Source organism: Schistocerca piceifrons, chromosome 4 (genome assembly GCF_021461385.2).
Source record: "Schistocerca piceifrons isolate TAMUIC-IGC-003096 chromosome 4, iqSchPice1.1, whole genome shotgun sequence".
NCBI lineage: Eukaryota > Metazoa > Arthropoda > Insecta > Orthoptera > Acrididae > Schistocerca > Schistocerca piceifrons.
In genome coordinates, this window is record NC_060141.1 from 40,771,882 (window position 1) to 40,795,091 (window position 23,210).

General features: G+C 42.4%; 1 protein-coding gene across 1 annotated transcript in view; it reads right to left on the reverse strand.

Annotated features, from left to right (window-relative positions):
* Window positions 1-23,210, reverse strand: part of LOC124794926 (PWWP domain-containing protein 2B-like) — a 210,552-nt gene that overhangs the window by 164,009 nt on the left and 23,333 nt on the right. The gene's annotated exons all lie outside the window — the stretch shown is intronic.

Below are 23,210 nucleotides of genomic sequence, written 5' to 3' on the forward strand. Positions count from 1 at the left end.
CGCTTGCAGAATGTCTACGGTGATCTGGCAGTGGACAAAAGCACGGTGAGTCGTAGGGGCAAAGCGTGTGTCATCATCGCCGCAAGGTCAAGCAAGACTGATCTCCCGCGTACGGGCCGGCCGTGCACAGCTGTGACTCCTGCAATGGCGGAGCGTGCGAACACACTCGTTCGAGATGATCGACGGATCACCATCAAACAACTCAGTGCTCAACTTGACATCTCTGTTGGTAGTGCTGTCACAATTGTTCACCAGTTGGGATATTCAAAGGTTTGTTCCCGCTGGGTCCCTCGTTGTCTAACCGAACACCATAAAGACCAAAGGAGAACCATCTGTGCGGAATTGCTTGCTCGTCATGTGGCTGAGGGTGACAATTTCTTGTCAAAGATTGTTACAGGCGATGAAACATGGGTTCATCACTTCGAACCTGAAACAAAACGGCAATCAATGGAGTGGCGCCACACCCACTCCCCTACCAAGAAAAAGTTTAAAGCCATACCCTCAGCCGGTAAAGTCATGGTTACAGTCTTCTGGGACGCTGAAGGGGTTATTCTGTTCGATGTCCTTCCCCATGGTCAAACGATCAACTCTGAAGTGTATTGTGCCACTCTTCAGAAATTGAAGAAATGGCTTCAGCGTGTTTGTAGGCACAAAAATCTGAACGAACTTCTCCTTCTTCAGGACAACGCAAGACCTCACACAAGTCTTCGCACCCGAGAGGAGCTCACAAAACTTCAGTGGACTGTTCTTCCTCATGCACCCTACAGCCCCGATCTCGCACCGTCGGATTTCCATATGTTTGGCCCAATGAAGGACGCAATCCGTGGGAGGCACTACGCGGATGATGAAGAAGTTATTGATGCAGTACGACATTGGCTCCAACATCGACCAGTGGAATGGTACCGTGCAGGCATACAGGCCCTCATTTCAAGGTGGCGTAAGGCCGTAGCATTGAAAGGAGATTACGTTGAAAAATAGTGTTGTGTAGCTAAAAGATTGGGGAATAACCTGGTGTATTTCAATGCTGAATAAAACAACCCCTGTTTCAGAAAAAAAATGTGCTGCATTACTTATTGAACTGCCCTCGTATCTGAGTTTGACTGAGGACAGACTGTGATGGTCCGGAAGCTTGGCACAAGCATTTCGGGCACTGTATGACTTGTCAGGTATTAGAAGAGTGCTGTGGTGAGTGTCTTCAACATGTGGCAAAACCATGTTCACGTCATGGGCTCATGTGGCCACCCCTCATTACAGATGTCAGATGTCTGTGCCAAAGGTGGATGTACCTGCTATTACGTAGGTGGTCATAATGTTCCGGCTGATCAGTGTATAAAATTACTGTTTTATATATTACTTTTATGGTATATGGGTAATGAGTGTTAAAAGGCACCCAATGAATACCACGCATGAAAGTTATCATCATACTCATAAAAATCACAGGTTTTGTATTCTACAGATAAACAGCAACACATGTACCTGACAGTTGATTTACTATCGTCACTTGAGTTAGGGCATGTGGTTTCACCCATCAACACCCAAGTCTTAACAAGTATAGAGCTGTAGATTATTTTACTTCTTATGTATTATTTACATGATTGGCCAAAAGGGACAATATTTTTAAGGCTTAAATGAAAATGTAATCTTGTGTGTTGAGCAAGCAGTAAAGGCCAAATAGGAAAATTTGGAGTAGGAATTAAAATCCATGGGGAAGAAATAAAAGTCTTGAGGTTAGCCGATGACATTGTAATTCTGTCACAGGCAGTATAGGACCTGGAAGAGCAGCTGAATGGAATGGACAGTGTCTTGAAAAGGATATAAGATGGACATCAAAAAAGCAAAACGAGGACAATGGAATGTAGTCAAATTAAATCAGGTGATGCTGAGGGAATTAAGATTAGGAAATGAGACACTTAAAATAATAGACGGGTTTTGCTATTTGGGGAGCAAAATAACTGATGATGGTCAAAGTAGAGAGGATATAAAATGCAGACTGGCAATGGCAAGGAAAGCGTTTCTGAAGAAATCTCTTAACATAAAGAATAGATTTAAGTGTCAGGAAGTCTTTTCTGCAAGTATCTGTACGAAGTTCAATGATGTATGTAAGTGAAACATGGACAATAAATAGTTTAGACAAGAAGAGAACAGAAGCTTTCAAAATGTGGTGCTACAGAAGAATGCTGAAGGTTAGGTGGATAAATCATGTAACTAATGAGGTGGTACTGAATAGAATTGGGGATCGGTTGGTAGGACACATTCTGAGGCATCAAGGTATCACCAATTTAGTATTGGAGGGCAGTGTGGAGGGTAAAATTCATAAAGGGAGACCAAGAGATGAATACATTAAGCAGATTTGGAAGGATATAGGTTGCAGTAGGTACTTGGAGATGAAGAAGCTTGCACAGGATAGAGTAGCATGGAGAGCTGCATCAAATCAATGTCTGGACTAGAGGAGACCACCACCACCACATAAAATGGGATGTAAAAGTGTGTAAAGTGACTCTACAATTGAAAACATTTCTGTTTGGCTTGTCTGATTGAGCATGTTAAAATGGAACCAAATATGACTTAGGGCACAAATCACTAATTCATATAAATATTCAGCACACATGACAAACTTTTCTGTGTTGCCATCTGAAACCGAAGGCAAGTACAACCAAACTAGGTATTGCTCCTTCATACCATACAGACTAATTACATTCTTTCACAATATGGTGTACTGATAGCCATATATAACAAGCCCCATACATTAATAGATCCTCTTGCTGGATAGGTAATTCTGGCACCAGAACACAATATAAAGTGAGTGGCTCAAAGTAGATACCACAGCTAAGCAGTGGATTCACTAAACATAGGTTTTTTCTCACACTTTATCATGTAGTATCCTTCTGCCCCAAGCCTGAATGGAAGCAATCAGGGTAATATCTCTCATAAAGGATACAAGCACAACAATTTAACAGCTACATGAATGTGGGCTGGCTCTCTCTAACATGTGCCTTTTTCCACTTAACTTTCCCTTTTTGTCTGCTTGTGATTCTTAACCATTTTTCAAAGTCCTCTCTTTACACATATCATGCAGATACAGAGCCAGACACCTCTACAGATCTCAACTTTTGAATTTCTTTAGGAGAACAATCACTATATAACTGGATGGATCATCCAATTTGCAAAGGAATTTTAAATTGGTCTGACACTAAGTCACTATGAAAAAAAGAAGGAACATTAGAGTTTCACATTTTGTCTATGAAGAGGGCAGTAGAGATGGAGCCCAAGTTCTGATTACAAGAGGACGCGTCCTTTACAAATAAATTATATCTGCATTTGTGAGGCATCTTACGATAAATATTGCTTGGGAATGAATTACTATTTCAGTATCAAAATACAGAGAAGGATGAAAATTCTAGGTGATGTGATACTTATTTACGGTCATAAGCACCCGTCTGGTTCAGATGTGCAGCATTATTAAGGGCTTACGAGAAAAACACTGGCTAGTTGGTTGGAGGTGGCAATGGCTGCTCTACTCTCTGATCATAAACTAAGGCAGTAATTGAGTCATTTGAATTCAGTAACCGAGTCAGATAAAAGCTAAATTTTATTTGCTTTCATAATAATGTAGCTCCATTAGTGTAAGATTGTCAGTAGACCCCACAATAAATGGAAAGCACCAATTTCTCAAGGATAGAGACAAGGTGTTCATTTCGCAGCTCATTAAAAGTGGCTAAAGTTCAGTACTCCAAAAGCACCCACTGTATTAAGCCCCTATTACACGATGTGCCTAAACTGTATACCCTATGCACCAGCGCCCCAAGAGTGGATATCGGCAACTACGGGTTGGTTCACGTAGACCTATTACACCATCCACGCTGGATATACCTGGCGCACATGCGCTGTAGACGGTAATAACGCAGGTAGAACTGTCTGATCTCTTGTAAAGTCGTTTGTTCTACCGCGCAAAACACAAGAGGGGGGAGGGGGGGGGGGGCTGTGTGACTTATTGGAACGTCATTCGTTCAATTTATTTATTTGAGCTAAAGGCTCCTATTTAATAAGAAATTGTTTTTTATCATTATTTGTTAAGTAATTGTTGTTATCATATGTAAGTTACTACTGTTCTGAATAACAGATTCATAGTTACGACACTTGCTTACAAAGGTATATGTATTTAGACAGCATTTTGCACATGGAGGACCCACTTGTTTTTGGAGCTATTGTCCTGGCAGTGACAGTAAATTTTCAATTTATGGCAGAATAACGACCAAAAGCCGGAGCTTGTTGAGTTCGACCCTGGCTGACAGAAGGGAGAGGATTATGTTCACTGTTTACGAAAAAACTGAGGCTCGAAGATCCGCCGCAAGAACTTCGAAACTTCGTGAGCATGGACATCGCCTGTTTCGAGAAGCTGCTGTCTTTGATGAAGGTAACAAGTGACACACAGACATGGGAGAGGCTGTCTCACATTCTCGAAGGTAAGAATTAAATCATATGTTTTGTGGTCATACCAGCCCAAGTCACGAATAAAATACCGGTAAAAGCCCTGTTATGTTGCAGGCGACTTTCTCCCCTATCACTTGCAGTTTCTACTTTCTGGCATGCTGCAATAACACAAGATTCGCAATCAAATATGAACTTTCGTAAGTAAGGCGTTACGATACAAATCGAAAATCACCATGTAACGTTGTAGGCATATTACTCAGAAAGAAACGATTGCCGACATACATTATTAAGACACAACGGGTCATACGTACACCGTTCCTTGCTATATGCCGGAATTAAGACGCTTAACGCCTCTTTGCACCGTGTCAGTTCTAGAATATGAAACAATCAATAGAAAAAAATGCTTTCACAAACAGCTAGTATGAAAGACTCTACTGGCAATTTTTTTTTTTTTCTGCGTTTATGAAACCTACAGGCCGTGTCCTACGTGAGCGACAGAAGCGAGCGACAGATTCAGGCGGCAAAACACAACCGCAGGTGTAGTTATGGAAGTGTCGTAAGTGAGCGACATATGTGTTGCTGCTTGTCTCCCGCTGCAACTGGCGACGTTTACATTCAAACGTGTTTGAATCTTGTCGCTGCAGCACGTGCGACACAGAGCGAGAGCCACGTGTCTTCTTGGCAAAAGCAGTGGAGCAGACGCGACGGCAGCTATGAATTACTTAACATCCGATTTTAAGAAAACTATTCGGTGAAAAAATTTATTCTTCCGCAACCTATAGCTTGATATCCTTATCCTTCGTTATTCGTCATAGTTACTGTGCTGCACGAAATTGAGTACATGGCTCCACGAAATTTTTAAGAATTTGCAGAGGTAAAATCACATTGTGTAGACTTTCCGTATAGTTCATTTAAAGCCATACATTATTGCGTATGAAATGTAACCAATATATCTAAATTGTATTTAAAGTTTAGACCGAAATGATATCTCTTTTCATTCTTGAGAGATTGGTTGTTATATCCGCGGACGGGTCGCTCGCGTCGAGTCCGAACCTTTCCTGCACTTCGGGCATCAAATGCTCGTAAAAATCTTCGTATCTCATAAAAGGTTCAAGATATCGAAATGATTTTTGGAAATGACAGCATGCAGAATGGACTATTTTATCGTATGATTATGCAGAGCGAAAACAAGACTCCCTATAACTTACGCCATGAGGTTTTGTCCAAATTTTCATAGGCAAACAAAGAGAGAGAAACAGGTAAACGGGGTATCAAAGTAACCAGCATGAGGTTAGTTTGGCATGAAAATATTTAACTGCTTGAAAGTAATCACGGTAATGAACGAAAACTTAATTAATAAGCTGAGGAAAAATTGAAATATATCACGAAAAGCTGTTTTAAATAAAGTGTCAAAAATGATCTGTTCAAGGCCTAGCTATTTTGCACATAAAAAGATACATTGGTGCGGTATTTAAATGTCAGAACGGTTTCCTTCGAATCAAGTACGTCAGTAAGGCAAACGAGGAATAAGCAAGATCATGCTTTCTGAATGAAACTTAAAATTAAAAAATGGAAGAAATCACTCAAATATTTTATGAAATTAGTGTAAATAAGTAGATCAGAGAAACGTTCTACGCGCCTTTGAATGCTGCTCGAAACCATGAACAGAAAATGAGGTGCACCAAACGTTTCCCTAATATTTTTTATTTCATACTTTTAGACAAATGATTACCAAAACGTTTGACTTTCTTTCCAAAAATTTTGTAAGCTTTACTTTTACAGGCTATTTAGAGTAATTTAAACACTTGGCCTAACACTGACTGCTGATGAATTACGTTCGCAACATGGAATATCTGTAAAATTTCATGGTACACTGTAATTTATTAGGAATTGAATGTGTGTAATATACTGGGATAGGTGTGAAGATCAAGTTCTTTGGCAAGACCTTAAAAATTGCTTAGCAATGCAGTGTAAACAGTATTCAGGACCTTATCCTCGCACGTATATACGAACTGTATACGCTACCCCTACACCACAGCCACCTATTGTCCGTGCACCTTATTCTTGTCCTCAACTTTGTATTTAGCGTAGTTAGTCATGTAATAATTATTCCTCCGCATTTACTGCCTGTTAAAAGTTCTTGATAATGTAAAAAAACTATTCATATTTAATTTATTGATGAGATAGTCGAATGCTCCTCTGCTCATTCACGTGTATTCGAAGAACCTGTCTGGTGACCTTCGTAGTTGACTATACTTATGAAATTCTCCGTGGAGATTCCTCCATTTGTAAATTTCATGCAGAGCATCCCTTTTCGTTTTGTTTCCTTAAGTAAATCTCATTCTGTAGCCTTACTCTCCAGCTACAGTATTCCACAGGTTAAGGACGCCGTTTTATACAAACAGCTGGTTGGCTCGTAACGCGACATGGTAGTTCGCACGCGCAGGACACCCAAGGTTGTTGTCGCCCGATGTTGCTGCTAGTCGCTGGAGTGTCCCGTATCCAGAAGTCGCTCGCTTCTGTCGCTCACGTAGGACGCGGCCTTAGAACTGCACTCTATCCTGGCGCGCGGATAATGTGTCTGCTAATTTTCGTAGTTTTACCCTTCCACCGCTAGATGGCAAAGCAGGAATAAAGTTGTCTGTAAAAACATTGAGAAATGTAAATCAGATGACTGTCGCTAATGGTTAGAAAGAAAGATAGAGTAATTAATCAGAGCAGAAAAAAGGGGTTAGTGGTAGACGCAGTGCCACACCCTCCATGCTGGAGAACTGGCAGCTTCGGGGCCAGGGTCTACCCAGTACTGCAGCACAATATCTGCGGTAAGGTGGTTTCGTCGGTTGGATTAAAAGAGGAGAGAAGGGACCAAACTACGAGGTCATCAGACCTTTGTTCCGAATAAAACAATGCCACAAGTGTGAGAATAAAACAAACGAGACTGACAACACAAAACTGAATGAAAGGAGAAATCGCAAATACGATGAAGGGCAACAAACGTGTAAATGGTCAAAATGGGGACAAGAAAACCACAGAAACGCAAGAAATGGGATTAAGAGAGTAAAACAAGAAAGCAGATGACCATGGCTGGCTGACCATGATGATAAAAAGGAGAAGCCAGCCACTCTGCAACACATTAAAACCTCCACCCTAAAAGCACTAGAGTGGAGGACACAGAGGGACAAAGGACATGTGCTAAAACTTAGATCAAGTGATAAAACCTACCCTCACAAATAAAACATAAAATTAAATCAGCCGATGAGGTGTTGTAAGATAAAATTTGCGGCAACGAGTCCGGTAACCCAAGATTCCGTCGCTGGGCAGTCAAGGTGGGACAGTGCACCAGAAGATGGGCCACTGTCAACCGGGCGCCGCACCTACACTGGAGACAGGTCTTCCGGCGCAGGAGGTAACCGTGTGTAGCCCAAGCGTGACCAACGCGGAGCCGGCAGAGGACAACTGATTCCTTGCGAGAGGCCAGCATGGAAGACTTCCACACATTCGTGATCTCCTTAATGCCACACAGTTTGTTGTGCGTACTGTTATGCCATTCCGTCTCCCAAAGCCGAAAAACCCTGCGGCGTAAGTCAGAACACAGGTCAGGTTCAGATATGCTCACCTCCAGAAGCGGTTTCCGCATAGCCTGTCGCCAAGTTCGTTGCCTGGGATTCTGACGTGACCTGGGGTCCAGGCCAACACCACTGAACAAATGGATCATTCCAGGGCATATATGGACTCCTGGATGGTCGCTACCAAAGGATTACATGGGTAGCACTGGTCGAGAGCTTGTAGGCTGCTCAAGGAGTCAGTACACAGGAGAAATGACTCCCCTGGGCATGAGCGGATATCCTCAAGAGCACGAAATATGGCCGTCAGGCTCTGCAGTGAAAACACTGTAGACATCGGGCAAAGTGGGCTCTTCTACACTCCTGGAAATTGAAATAAGAACACCGTGAATTCATTGTCCCAGGAAGGGGAAACTTTATTGACACATTCCTGGGGTCAGATACATCACATGATCACACTGACAGAACCACAGGCACATAGACACAGGCAACAGAGCATGCACAATGTCGGCACTAGTACAGTGTATATCCACCTTTCGCAGCAATGCAGGCTGCTATTCTCCCATGGAGACGATCGTAGAGATGCTGGATGTAGTCCTGTGGAACGGCTTGCCATGCCATTTCCACCTGGCGCCTCAGTTGGACCAGCGTTCGTGCAGGACGTGCAGACCGCGTGAGACGACGCTTCATCCAGTCCCAAACATGCTCAATGGGGGACAGATCCGGAGATCTCGCTGGCCAGGGTAGTTGACTTACACCTTCTAGAGCACGTTGGGTGGCACGGGATACATGCGGACGTGCATTGTCCTGTTGGAACAGCAAGTTCCCTTGCCGGTCTAGGAATGGTAGAATGGTGGGTTCGATGACGGTTTGGATGTACAGTGCACTATTCAGTGTCCCCTCGACGATCACCAGTGGTGTACGGCCAGTGTAGGAGATCGCTCCCCACACCATGATGCCGGGTGTTGGCCCTGTGTGCCTCAGTCGTATGCAGTCCTGATTGTGACGCTCACCTGCACGGCGCCAAACACGCATACGACCATCATTGGCACCAAGGCAGAAGCGACTCTCATCGCTGAAGACGACACGTCTCCATTCGTCCCTCCATTCACGCCTGTCGCGACACCACTGGAGGCGGGCTGCACGATGTTGGGGCGTGAGCGGAAGACGGCCTAACGGTGTGCGGGACCGTAGCCCAGCTTCATGGAGACGGTTGCGAATGGTCCTCGCCGATACCCCAGGAGCAACAGTGTCCCTAATTTGCTGGGAAGTGGCGGTGCGGTCCCCTACGGCACTGCGTAGGATCCTACGGTCTTGGCGTGCATCCGTGCGTCGCTGCGGTCCGGTCCCAGGTCGACGGGCACGTGCACCTTCCGCCGACCACTGGCGACAACATCGATGTACTGTGGAGACCTCACCCCCCACGTGTTGAGCAATTCGGCGGTACGTCCACCCGGCCTCCCGCATGCCCACTATACGCCCTCGCTCAAAGTCCGTCAACTGCACATACGATTCACGTCCACGCTGTCGCGGCATGCTACCAGTGTTAAAGACTGCGATGGAGCTCCGTATGCCACGGCAAACTGGCTGACACTGACGGTGGCGGTGCACAAATGCTGCGCAGCTAGCCCCATTCGACGGCCAACACCGCGGTTCCTGGTGTGTCCGCTGTGCCGTGCGTGTGATCATTGCTTGTACAGCCCTCTCGCAGTGTCCGGAGCAAGTATGGTGGGTCTGACACACCGGTGTCAATGTGTTCTTTTTTCCATTTCCAGGAGTGTATATGTCCATGAACATAGGCAAAGCCAACGTGACCATTGGCCATCGAGACGTCAGTGTAAACCACTTATTGGCTTCGGTACATGTCAAGAATCAAAATGAAGTGACAGCGGAGAGCTGCAGGGTGAACTGAGTCCTTTGGGCCATGTGAAAGGTCCAGGCGAAGCCACGGCCTAGGTGTACATCATGGAGGTGTACACAATTGGACCTCTGAGTATAGGTTGTAAAGGCAAGGGTTCCAGTTCAGATAGAAGGGTTTGGACGCGAATTGGAATTTTGAGCCCTGACCTGGGCTGCCGATGCGGGAGATGAACCGCCGTGGGTGGGAAAAGGAGACAGTAATTCGGATGTGCAGGATAACTACAAACGTGTGCAATGTAACTAGCAAGCAGTTGTGCACGCCTGACCTGCAACGGAGGGACTCCAGCCTCTGCAAGGACGCTGGCCACTGGGCTCGTCTTCAAAGCTCCCGTTGCTAGTCGAACGCAACAGTGGTGCACTGGGTCGAGTAAATGCAACGCTGAGGGCGCCGCTGAACCATAAACCAGACTCCTATAGTCAAGCCGGGATTGAACAAGGGCTCTGTATAGCTGCAGAAGCGTAAAGCGATCTGCACCCCAGTTGGTGTTGCTCTGGCAGCAGAGGGCATTGAGGTGCTGCCAGCACTTCCACTTAAGCTGACGAAGGTGAGGAAACCAAGTCAATCAGGCGTCTAAAACCAGTTTTAAAAATCGATATGTCTTCACTGCAGTGAGTGTATCATAGGCAAGATAAAGTTGTGGTTCCGGATGGATGATACAAAACTGACAGAAGTGCATAACACAGGACTTTGTGGCCAAAAACTGAAAGCCATGGGCTAGAGCCCATGACTGCGCCTTGTGGATGGCTCCCTGTAGGCGCCACTCATTAACAGTACTGGTGGAGCAATACGAAATGCGGAAGTCGTCCGCATAGAGAGAGGGTGAGACGGACGGCCCTACAGCTGCTGCTAGACGCATTAATGGCCACTAAAAATAGAGATACACTCAATACAGAGCCCTGCAGGACCCCATTCTCCTGGATATGGGGGAACTATGGGAGGCACCAACTTGGTCACGGAAAGTATGAAGCGATAGGAAATTCTGGATAAAAATCGGCAGTGGGCCTCGGATACCCCACTCGTATAATGTGCCAAGGATATGTCAACATGTGGTGTCATATGCTTCTCGTAAATAAAAAAAGACAGCAACAAGGTGTTGGTGTCTGGCAAAGGCTGTTCGGATGGCAGACTCGAGGGACACAAAATTATCAGTGGTCGAGTGATCCAGGCGGAAGCCGCCCTGGCACGGAGCCAGTAGGCCACGTGACTCCAGGACCCAAGCCAACTGCCGACACACCATACGTTCCAGCAGCTTGCAAAGAACGTTGGTGAGGCTGATGGGCCAATAGCTATCCACATCAAGCAGGTTTTTGCCGGGTTGCACTGGTATGATGGTGCTCTCCCGCCAGTGCGATGGAAAGACGCCATCGCACCAGATCCGACTGAGGATCACAAGGAGATGTTGCCTGTAACAAGATGAGAGACGTTTAATCATCCGACTGTGGATCCGATCTGGCCCAGGAGCTGTGTCAGGGCACTGAGGAGCTCCCACTCTGTAAATGGGGCATTATAGGGTTCACTGTGGCGTGTAGTGAACGAGAGGACTTTCCCTTCCATCCGCCGTTTGAGAGTGCAAAAGACTCCGATGCAGAGGCGCGAGCATAGTAATCAGCAAAGTGCTCGGCAATCCCATTTGAGTCGGTAGATAACACGCCATTTATGTTAACATTTATGTTTATGTTAACTTCTTTCTTTGAGTAGCCATTTTTCTCTCAAAAGCGTGCTTCAGATGTTTTAATTCGACGTCTAGATACTCCGGCGTGCAAATCCGTCTGGCTCTGTCAACGAGACTTGTAATCACACCTCTCTTGTTGTGGATGGTGGTTAGAGTTTTTATGTAAGTATCTGTCTGTGTGCGTTATTTTTCTAAAAATCTGTTGTTTCAATCTTCCATCCGTCTGTCTCATAACTAAAACGTCCAAAAACGGTATTTTGTTATCACTTTCTCTCTCCATGGTAAACTGGATTCTTGGATTTATATTATTAAGGTAATCAAAAAATTCGCCTAAGGCTTCTCTACCATGTGGCCAGGCCACAAATGTATCGTCTACATACCGATACCAGCGAGATGGTTTCTTATCTGCTTTTTCCAAGGCTGACTGTTCGAATTTCTCCATGTAGAAATTAGCTACTGCAGGACCCAATGGGTTACCCATTGCTACGCCATTAAGTTGTTCATAAAATTCATTATTCCACTGGAAATAACTGGAAGTAAGACAATGTCTTACTTCCAGTCATTTCCAGTGGAATAATGAATACGCCATTAAGTTGTTCATAAAAATCATTATTCCACTGGAAATGACTGGAAGTAAGACATTGCAGGACCCAATGGGTTACCCATTGTTAAGCCATTAAGTTGTTCATAAAATTCATTATTCCACTGGAAATGACTGGAAGTAAGACAAATTCGTTCTGTAAAAGATAAACGCGCTCCTCTATCAGCCAGTGGCGTATATAAAATTCCGTGTACATGTGGTAAAGTTTATGTTGGAACAACAAAAAGAAACGTAAATACACGGTTAAAAGAACACAGAAGTCTTTGCCGATTAGAAAAAACTGATAAATCGGCTGTTGCAGAACACGCTTTTCAGCCAGGAAATCATCAAGTGAAGTTTTCCGAAACAAAAATTTTATCTACGACGACGAAGTATTACCCACGGCTTTGTAGAGAAGCAATTGAAATATATAAACATAGGGATAATTTTAATCGAAAGAAGAGACCATGAAACTTAGTGATATTTGGACAGTAGCACTACAGAATTGCTAGACAGTTTTATCCGTGACGAGATTACGATCGATAGTTAAGTTTTATTTCTGACAAATATTATCTCTGCATATCACGTGTAACTCTGGTCACGCCCACTTTCTACGATATATAAGTCTCTCAGACGTCCGACCCGTCAGTCGGCAAGACTCACCGGAGGAGAAACACCCCTCTGAAGATGTCCAGCGCAGCTCTGGACGAAACGTTAGGAGCTGAAGAGTTTCATGGACCACGACCTTACATCCTGGAAGGTTTACCAGAAGATATGTCATCCGGTCGTGAAAGCTATACTATGATAAAAAGTCTTTACTCCTATATTAAACATATTTTACATGTGGAATGCTATATGGTGAACTCCCCTGTCAATTAATGTAGGTTTTCACAACCCATTGACTATTATGGTGTGGGCAGATAATAATCATAGTAGCTTTGACGTCGGTGTTACGTTAAGTCACCAAACACGCAATTTTTTCACATTTGTACTGTGATTTCAGTTTTTTTGAGCTATTGTATCCATAAACATTAGGACAGACATCCAATATAGCATACTGAGAAAGGGGATGCGTAATATGCTTCTACAAACTCTAATAGTAGGCGCGACAAACGTAACAGGTATTTTGTGACTCACGTAACCTCCATTATTTGTTACGTTAGTCACTGGCTATACTGACATTTTATCTGCCTCACTGGAAATAACAGCTTAATTTTACGATTTAATTTCAAAGAGACAATGTTAGTGTGTGTCAAAAATAACGTATAAAATATTTATGACAATTAATAGCCTTCTTTTTTTGGTAGGAAAATTAGTTGAAACGTGCATCAGTGGCCACAATGGCTCCAATAACACCAGCAGAACGGAAAAGAAGAAGTCGAGCTAAGCAAGATCCACAGAAGAAGGAAATGGAAAGACATAAAACAAGTGAAAATATGAAGAAACTCCGAGAAAGTAGGAAAGGTAACAAGAAAATTCAACAAAAGGAGAGGGAAGCTTCAAGAATCCGTATGAAAAGAATGAGAGAACGCCGAACACAGGCTTCTGACGAAACAGCATCCTCTACAATGCCAACAAGTTCGCCTGAAATATCACCACACAAATGTGCTCGGTCACTACAAAGAACTGTCAGAAAAGTGAATGAAGCTTTACCCAGCAGTCCTCAAAAATGTAGAAAAGTGATAACTTGTGCAAGTTTTCTTGTGCAGTGATATAATTTCACGCTAGCTGCCTGGTAAGAAAGATGAGAAAGTTATCAGGCATGCACAAACAAAGACAAGCATGCAAAAGAGGCTGATGATGTTCAATCTGAAGGAAGCCCACTTTTTGTTTAAAGAAAAGTATCCTGATGTGAAAATGGGATTGTCAATGTTTTGCCAACTGCGTCCACCACATGTTGCCTTGTTTGGCTCTTTGAGACAAGAAGTGTGCTGTTGTTTATACTGTGAGAACTTTGAATTCCTTCTTCACCAGATCCATTTGTACACAAGTGCAGAAACATCCACAAATGGCTTTGTACGTTCTATTGTGTGTGACATGCTTAACAAAAACTGTATGATAGGAAAGTGTCACTTGGGCTTACCTTCCGAACAATTGTGAAGCAAGAATGGAATCTTCTTGAAGCAAAAGATGAACTAACATCTCAACTCCAGAAAGTAAAATTACACGTATATAACATATACCGACAGGCATCAGAATTGCAGAAACAGAAGGACTCTCTCCAGCCAGAAAGAGTGATACTGCAAAACAAACTTTGCTGAAAACTATTGTATAAGACACCAGAATGAACTAATGGCAGCACACTGGAACAACGATTGTGCTTTGACAATATATACTGGAGTTATACATCATCAACCAGATTCTACCGAGGATGTCAATCATCAGTGTTACAGTGTGATTTAAGATTGCAACAGTCACACATCTGCATATGTACAGATCTTCAACAAAGCCACCGTAACACATTTTGAAGAGGACTTTGAGACAGTTGAAAAAATTACAGTATGGAGTGATGGAGCAGCCAGTCATTTCAAGAACAGGTATTCCATGGCAGCTATGTCAGCGTGCCCAAAATATTCTGCTTGGAACTTTTTTGAATCTTATCATGGTAAGGGCGCACATGATGGTGTGGGTGCTGTCGCAAAAAGATGTGTGTGGAGGCGCGTCCTCCAAGGTGACGAGCATATTTCGAATGCTAGAGAGTTCTATGATGTTCTTGTTGCTGGTTACTGTTTGTCGCCGAGAGTGACATGCAAGAAAAAATATGTGAACTGAGTAACCTTTTTAAATATGTAGTTCCTGTCCAAGGTATCAAGGGAATGCATTGTGTGAAACGAGTACGAAATTTGCAGGTTTTGTTGTATGAAAGCACAGAAGATGCGGTTGCCATATCTGATAGTGTAAGATTTTACACTGTCAGTCTTCATAATAGCAATGATGATTCAGATAGCAGTATTCCCCAAGAAATTAGTGAAAACTTTGGTAATGTCCTAACATCTGGTAATTCTGATCCTATAGAACTATCTGTACATGACTGGTGCATTGTTCAGTATGATAATCAGAGGTATCCCGGAGAAGTTGTTGGAGTGGATCCTGAGGATTCTAATGCTTTTCAAGTGTCTGTAATGATTCCTGCTGGCACATCTACATATAAATGGCCTGACAAGAAGGATCAAATTACTTATCATAAGAGTGACATTGTGAAGAAACTGCAATCACCACTATGCCCACTGTCATTTCAAGTTCAGTGAGGCTATATGAGATTTATCCAATGCTGTATGCTTTGTATTTACACATGTGCTTCAATCATAAGGCTGTAGCTTATTTTGAAATAAAGTTAATAGTTATGACCACTGTGTTACGTTTGTCGCAGCACCTTACTGATAAAGTCTTCCTGCCTCCACATAATAATTAGCCACACAGCAATAAGCAGCTGGTAAGAAGTAAGGTAGAGTACAGAGGTCAAAGTCATATTGATAAGGGTGAAACTAAGCAGCATTGGCACTTGACAAAAGCTGTTACAACATTAGTTGGTTTTTAAAGTGTCACACGAATGTTACATTTGTCACACTTTTTTAAATTTTATCTATAAATAGGCTAATGTATTTATAGGCAATTTGTGAATTAAAGAAGCCTGGAAGTCGACCTATCATGTGTAGTATAAAGGTTGTGAAAAAGTAATCATTGTTGCCAAAAGGGAGGGATTAAAATGTCTGTTGTCACTGAAAAATTTTACGTTAGTCACCATGGAATGACCCAACAGCCATTACAATCTGCACAACACCAGACACGTAATACTCATTTTTTTAATTTTGTGAAGTATTAAAATCACTTACTCTGCACTGATGAGTGAATCTGTTTATTCTTTACTCATACCTCAGAATTTTATCAAGAATGGGGAGAGGTACAATGCCAAGCACCTCACAGCAGTTCGCAGCATACAGATGTAGATGTAACACGCGTTACACTACTTTCTCCATCAAGAAAATATTATTTTCGCAAAGTTATGCACCTTTCTCATCAAAACTCAATCACAGAATCTAGTTCTACTTATTCATGCACGTCCTGTGAATCATCTTACTTTAAATGCGATAATTTTGATCTTTTTATTCTTGGAAATGTAAAACCCGTTACAATGGAATGCCTGTATTGTTGTTGTACACTGAGCTTCAATGAGAACATAAAATTTTTCTTCACAACCTACAAACCTCACTTTGTTGAAAGACTTGTCGAAAGTTTTGAGCTTTATCTGATTTGCTACCAAGTCAATTCAAACCATTTTACTGCATCCAGGACAGAAAATGATGGTTTAACAACAAATGCACATTAGCTTTCTTCAACACTAAGAATACTATACTACATCAATAATCACCTATAATAGGGCTTGAATGTGGAAATAGCCCCTGGGTCAAAATGCTGTGTGAGTCTGGTTGAACATGGCGAGAGCCAAACCAATTTTGCATCTCATAACTTGATTTTTGGGTGGCAAGTTGCATTTTCTAGCGAAAGGAGAATTTGGCGATTTCCTATTTCACTCTAACACATAGCCCAGCCAATCTCCCATAATACCACTCAACATCCACCGTTTTTTATTGTTCGCCATCTGAAAACTTAGTGACGCCTATCTATTTTTGAAACAACGGGTTCTGCTGCGTTTACAGTCATCAGAGGCTACTCCATTTCACCTAACACGATTCCACACAGCAGTGTTTTCCTTGGAATATTTTTTGGCCGATGCACTTTTCACCTCGAATTACTGGAGACTGTTTCTAGGGTAGTGCGCGATAAAACAGTAGCGTTTCATTGGCACATCTTTCGGGTACTAATTTGAAATTAGGTTGTGTGGTATTCTCTTCTATTCTGTTGTTACACTTTCCTATGCGTCCTTAATTTCATCACACACTAATTCCGCAACATGTTGGGTCTATCTTTTAACCTGTGCGGCCATCCCGTGGATGCGTTGAATCCGTACACCCGTACTTTTTAGCGACTTTCAGGGCCTCACTCTGCAACATACATAAAGACAAACGTATTTTTTTTCTGCGCACTTACGAACCATTCCCACTTGAAGTCGTTAAATTTTCATACCCCATCTTATTGGCGTTTCTTTACACTTGCTCGTTCCCTTTCATCCACTCATCCTGTATCTTATCCTAGTTTCTTAAGTTCCATAAATTTGTGTTTTACCGTATTTTGAAACGCAACATTATGTCGCGCAGAAAAAGTCTGTCTTTCTCACTCACGCCAATTACCTTAATCTCCGATAAGGACACACATTTTTTGTTCGAAATCATGTTCTCATTTAAAAGTGCTACATGTCAACTGAAACTGGCAGAAAATGATGCACGTGGTGCGTTCTTTGGAGTGCTTGGTCTTGCCGGGTAAAACCGTTGTTTAACGAAATAACAATCACTTTTTTCACGTAACAGCATTGTCGGCAGTGTTTCTGGCAGATTTGATTTCTTTAAAGCATGAAAATATTCTTTTCAGCAGGCAGTCAAAAATCTGGCATACTTCTCGTATTGCTGTATTTCAATAAATTAAATACAATTATACAATAATTCACATCGTTATTAAAATATTAACGTCCAAACAATAAATTAGATTGAGTTAATAACAGAGTTAACATTTGGATGGGCTTCTAAAGTAGATAGCTTAATATATCGTTTAACAATTAGTATTTTGATTACTATTTCCTACTGTGTGACGTCTGACCCAAGAGCAGACTGGAGTAGGACCACACTGGATTACTTGCTTAAACAATCGCACTTCCTGCAATACAGTCTGCAGTACTGTTACAGTCATTATTATCATTATTAACATTATCAAAAAGGTTCAAACGGCTCTGAGCGTTATGGGATTTAACATCTGAGGTCATCAGTCCCCTAGAACTTAGAACTACTTAAGCCTAACTAACCTAAGAACAGCACACACATCCATGCCCGCGGCAGGATTCGAACCTGCGACCGTAGCAGTCGCGCGGTTCCGGACTGAAGCGCCTAGAACCGCGAGACCACCTGCTATTATCAAGAATACACTGACAGCAATCTGAAAGAAACATCCATGTTGTTGTTGTGGTCTTCAGTCCTGAGACTGGTTTGATGCAGCTCTCCATGCTACTCTATCCTGTGCAAGCTTCTTCATCTCCCAGTACTTACTGCAATCTACATCCTTCTGAATCTGCTTAGTGTATTCATCTCTTGGTCTCCCTCTACGATTTTTACCCTCCACGCTGCCCTCTAATACTAAATTGGTGATCCCTTGATGTCTCATAACATGTCCTACCAACCGACCTCTTCTTCTAGTCAAGTTGTGCCACAAACTCCTCTTCTCCCCAATTCTACTCAATACCTCATCATTAGTTATGTGATCCACCCATCTAATCTTCGGCATTCTTCCGTAGCACCACATTTCGAAAGCTGCTATTCTCTTCTTGTCCAAAAATAATTTAGAAAAGAATGGTTGAAGATAAAGGAGTTAACAGACTGGATTCAAAGGGTGCCGACAGATGCGGCAAATGTTCAATGTCATTTCTGTACAAAATGACGGTGACAGTCTTTTTTACCAGGACAAATTCGGCTAAATTCTTCATTCTGAAAAAATGTTAGCACTTTTTTTACGGCATCTTGAATCTTTTTGCCACACTTGTTCTTTGGCGGAGCTAATACGCCATTTTCTGCCTGTAACTTCCTAGCTGCTTTTACCATCCTCTCTGAAACACGGAATTCTTGCATTGTCTCTTTTATAGTCCAGCTTTGTGGTACTGATGTCAGTATTTGCAATTTTTCAGGCTGCCTTGACAATTGCAATTTCTCTTTCAATTCTTTAATCAGTTGCTTACAATTTTCACAATCAGGAAATGTCATTTCTTGCTTGTACTATGTGTCTGAAGATCTTTTGGGGCGAATCCTCCGGCAGCAGCAATGTTATTCGCAAGTGCCTCTTGAGCTTCGCTTATTTTTCGTTTTGTGTAAACTTTAACATCCCTTTTTGATACTCTCGGAAATTTTAGAGGGGAGACCCCAAACGCAGTTAGTCTTGAATCGATTGATACTTCTAGATATGCTTCATCTTCTGACTGGTTTGAAGTTGACTATGATTTTTCTGCTTTCTTTGCTAAAAAATTGTTTTCTGCAAAGTTGGACAGATCTTCTAACTAGGTTTCACATTGCTCTTAAGTCATGGCTTGCAACTGTTTTGCTGTTTCCATATTGACAATACGTAAACCCTTTTTAACAGAATGGTTCTTTGCACCAAAAGGATTACAACAAGATCTCCGTAGAAAGTCATATTTGTCCACCAGTACTACTTTGTGATGAAAGCATATTTGCGCACTTTCAGTAAGACATATCTCACTTCTTTGGTTTATTAATTCCTGTTGCTCTGCCGAAAATTCTGTCATTGGAACGAAGCCTTGTAGATGTGTGTGTTTTCAGATGACATGCAGAATTATCTGCAAGGCCAATGAAACATGGTACGAAACCTCGTTGATATCCATTACACTACAATTAAATTTATGCTTCCAATTGCCGTTTGTTTCAACAGTAGATAAAGTAGAAGTGGTGTATATTTCCAACTGAAAAATATTAAACAATCATAGATAACGGGAACTTCCTTGAGAATACAATAGAAAACAATTAAATAACGCGATAAACATTTCTAAAGAGTCACCTCATACCTTGAAATAATTTTTACTTACTGAAAAAAAAAATGTTTATCCAGTAATGACAACACACTTTACATCATTTAAAAGGGCACACACAACATCTGAACACTCTTCACTACAAACCCAGTGTGCATATTACTAAACTCCATTATTGTTGACACTAAATTGGTCTGTCTCCAAAATAAAAACAACTTTTTCTGCTCAAACAAGGTGAGCTCAGATAACTCAGTTATTACTTGAGCAATCTGGATGCCACTTGCAGAGCTTTATGACATGCTGACAGGTTGCAGATAACTAAGGTATTAGCTTCAGAAAGTTACTCTTTCAGTAGATACAAGGCATTAAATATTTATGAGCCACTTTGATAGCACACTATGATGAATTTACCATAGTTTGACCTTTTGTACTACAACTAAGCTATTGTACCCACAAAGTTGAACAGGATCACAAAGCTTCAGCACGACAGGTCACTTAGATCCTGAACAATGGTAAAACAAAGTTGATCATTTATTCATTTCAGTCGCAATGTCAAAAAACGAGCCTTTACGAAGAGGTGGCTAGTGGCCCCACCGAACTACTTATGAAGCTGTAATTTGGCAGTGCTTCATGTTAGGTCTATGTACATCCTGTAAAAATTTCATCGAAATTGGAGATGGTCGAGTGGGGATCCTTAGGTCACTTGACATGGAATGACCCTAATCCATTTGAGACGCTGACACAGGAAACTCCTATGGCACCCCTCTCGGATTTAGTGGTAAGAGCACCCAGTGAACAGCCCATCAAAAACTGAACATTGATGAAGCATGAAAACAAGGTGTGTGAAAAAAAAAGCATAACAGAAACAGTGAACGGTCCAAGAACAAGAAGTGCAGTATAGAGGAACTACCACGCCAGTGGCGTTATGGTTAAGTGGCTATGGTGTTAATTACCCCGCGGGCGAGCTCTGATCGAAATTACGTTGTGTCAATTTTTTCCCCCTCTTCACGGTATTCAAATTTGTGTCTGTGTCGTGTCGAGGTTAACATCTGTTTACAACAGCATGGTGTAAGGAAGGAACCTATAATGACAGATGATTCTGCACAACTACTCTATCAGCAGCAGGAATTAAGTGGCTTTCAAATGGGAACAGCAAAAGATTTGATGACAAGGCGAAAAGTCAGCCGAAACCTCCATTAGAAAACACGTCTGCTGTGTCACACACGGCATTAGTGAAAATACATGTGTTGTGTGTGATAGAAATCTCTTACCAACACACTTAATTTGTAGCCTGGTAAGTGAGCGAGAAATATGTCTCCTTTCCCGATTTAGATATTCTGTGAATGTGGTCATTCCCAAGGAAATGATGGAAACACAATAGTATGTCACGTAAGCTGCAACAATGAACACAACAGTTTCACCATCTCTCAGTTTCTCTGTGTTCTGTCAAAACAGATGTTTTTGTCTTTTTCGAAGCTGTGTTCCGTTTTGGAAGTTTTGACTCTTGAATTCTTTTGTTGTAACATAGTTCACCTTCGCTCTGTATTGCACTTGTTGGGTTTGGATCTTTCACTGTTCCAAGTCCCCCCCCCCCCCTTTTTTTCTTCCACAGTTCAGTACAATTTCTTCCCGTTTGCATGCTTAATCTGCGTTCAGTTTTTGACAGGCTATCCACTGGGCCATCTTACCACTAAATCTGAGAGGGCAGCGATGGGGAGTTTCCCTTGTGAGCATCATAGGGACCTAAAGCACATCACATCACTGTTAATTGTGAGATTGTAGCATTCAGTCACGCTTCTGAAATCTGTTGATCTTGTGGTAAGTCAGGTTTACCTGTGCTGGAGGCCCGACATTGCTTATATGAAAATTCACGAAAAGTTGTATCGCTGGTTTCTCTGATATTCACTTAAATGTGCGACCGACAGCTGTGTGCTTTAGGCCCTTACGGATCTCAGCATTTCATTTGTATTCTAGTCACGTGACCTCGTTGGTAGACATTACTACTTGGATTTAATCATTTCCACAAATTGCATTTTGTGTTTGGAGTTGGTTGTTTACTGTGGGGAAATCGGCTTTCAAGTGCAGTGTAAACAGGAACTATGTAGAAACCAATTTTAAATGCCAATACAAAAGTAAAGCTGTGAGGCCGGGTCGTGCTGCGTGATTGGGTAGCTCAGTCGGAAGAGAACTTGCCCGCGAAAGGCAAAGGTAGCGGTAAGATCATGGGACCAAATTGCTGAGGTCATCGGTCCCTAAGGTCCTCTACTTAATCTAGCTTAAACTAACTTACGCTAAGGAGAACACACACACACACACCCATGCCCGAGAGAGGACTCGAACCTCTGACGGGGGGAGCCGCGCAAACCGTGACAAGGCGCCCGAGACCGCGGGCATGCAAAGGTCCCGTGTTCGAGTCTCGGTCCGGCATATAGCTTTAATCTGCCAGGAAGTTTCATATCAGTGCGCACTCCGCTGCGGAGCCAAAAATTCATTCTGGGAACAGAAAAGTAAATTACCAGGAAAAGTTAGCCGCAAAAGAACTAGGGCCTCCGAAAACAGATCTTTGATTGAAAGAATGACGAAATCAAGTAAGTGTGACAAGAAGTGAACATTTAAAAAGAAAAGTGTACAGTTAGCACAAATTGTTGTGTGGGTAAAGTGTTAAGAATATCTGATTTTCAGCGCGGAGGTAAGTTCGTGGGCTAATACATCTCTTAACGATTTTGTACATCGTCCAAAAAAATGGAAAAGCACAAAAACTCCCACTTACACAAAAAAGAGGAATGGCGAGTTGTGAAAGCCTACAAGTTATTTCGTTACTGCCCTAAACTGTACTTAATTAGGGACCAAACAACAAAATTCCACAAAAAAAATCTTTTTTTTGTCAGATAAGTTATGCATCTCATTATTATAATTATTGGCAGTGGCTGTAGTTGTATAAATTTGTTGGCAAGCGCAACTGTTATACAGCAGATGCTAATAATTTATCTGAATCCAAAAATTTGTGAACACTCAGCTTGTAAACTCACCACTACAGGCAACCATGCCACGGAGACGCAGTCGTGTTTCCTACAACAAACCGAGTGAGTTTGAAAGGTTGAAAGGTGTGAAATTGTGGCCTTCAGAGTGGCGGAATGTTCCTTTCGGAGAATTGTCACACAAGCTGGACGTGCTACGTCAGTTGTGCAATGATGCAGGTATCAGTGGTCACGTGACATTATCACGCCCGTAGATGAAATTCAGGTCGTCCACGGGGCACAGACCCCGCAAGGATCATCGTAATATAAGGGCAAGCGGGCTTGTGAGGCCGGACTTGTCAACAGGAATTGTTGCGAACTGGTTATTTGTAGTGGGCATGCTCACACTCCACTAACGCCAGAGCATCGACGTGCACGGCTCAACTG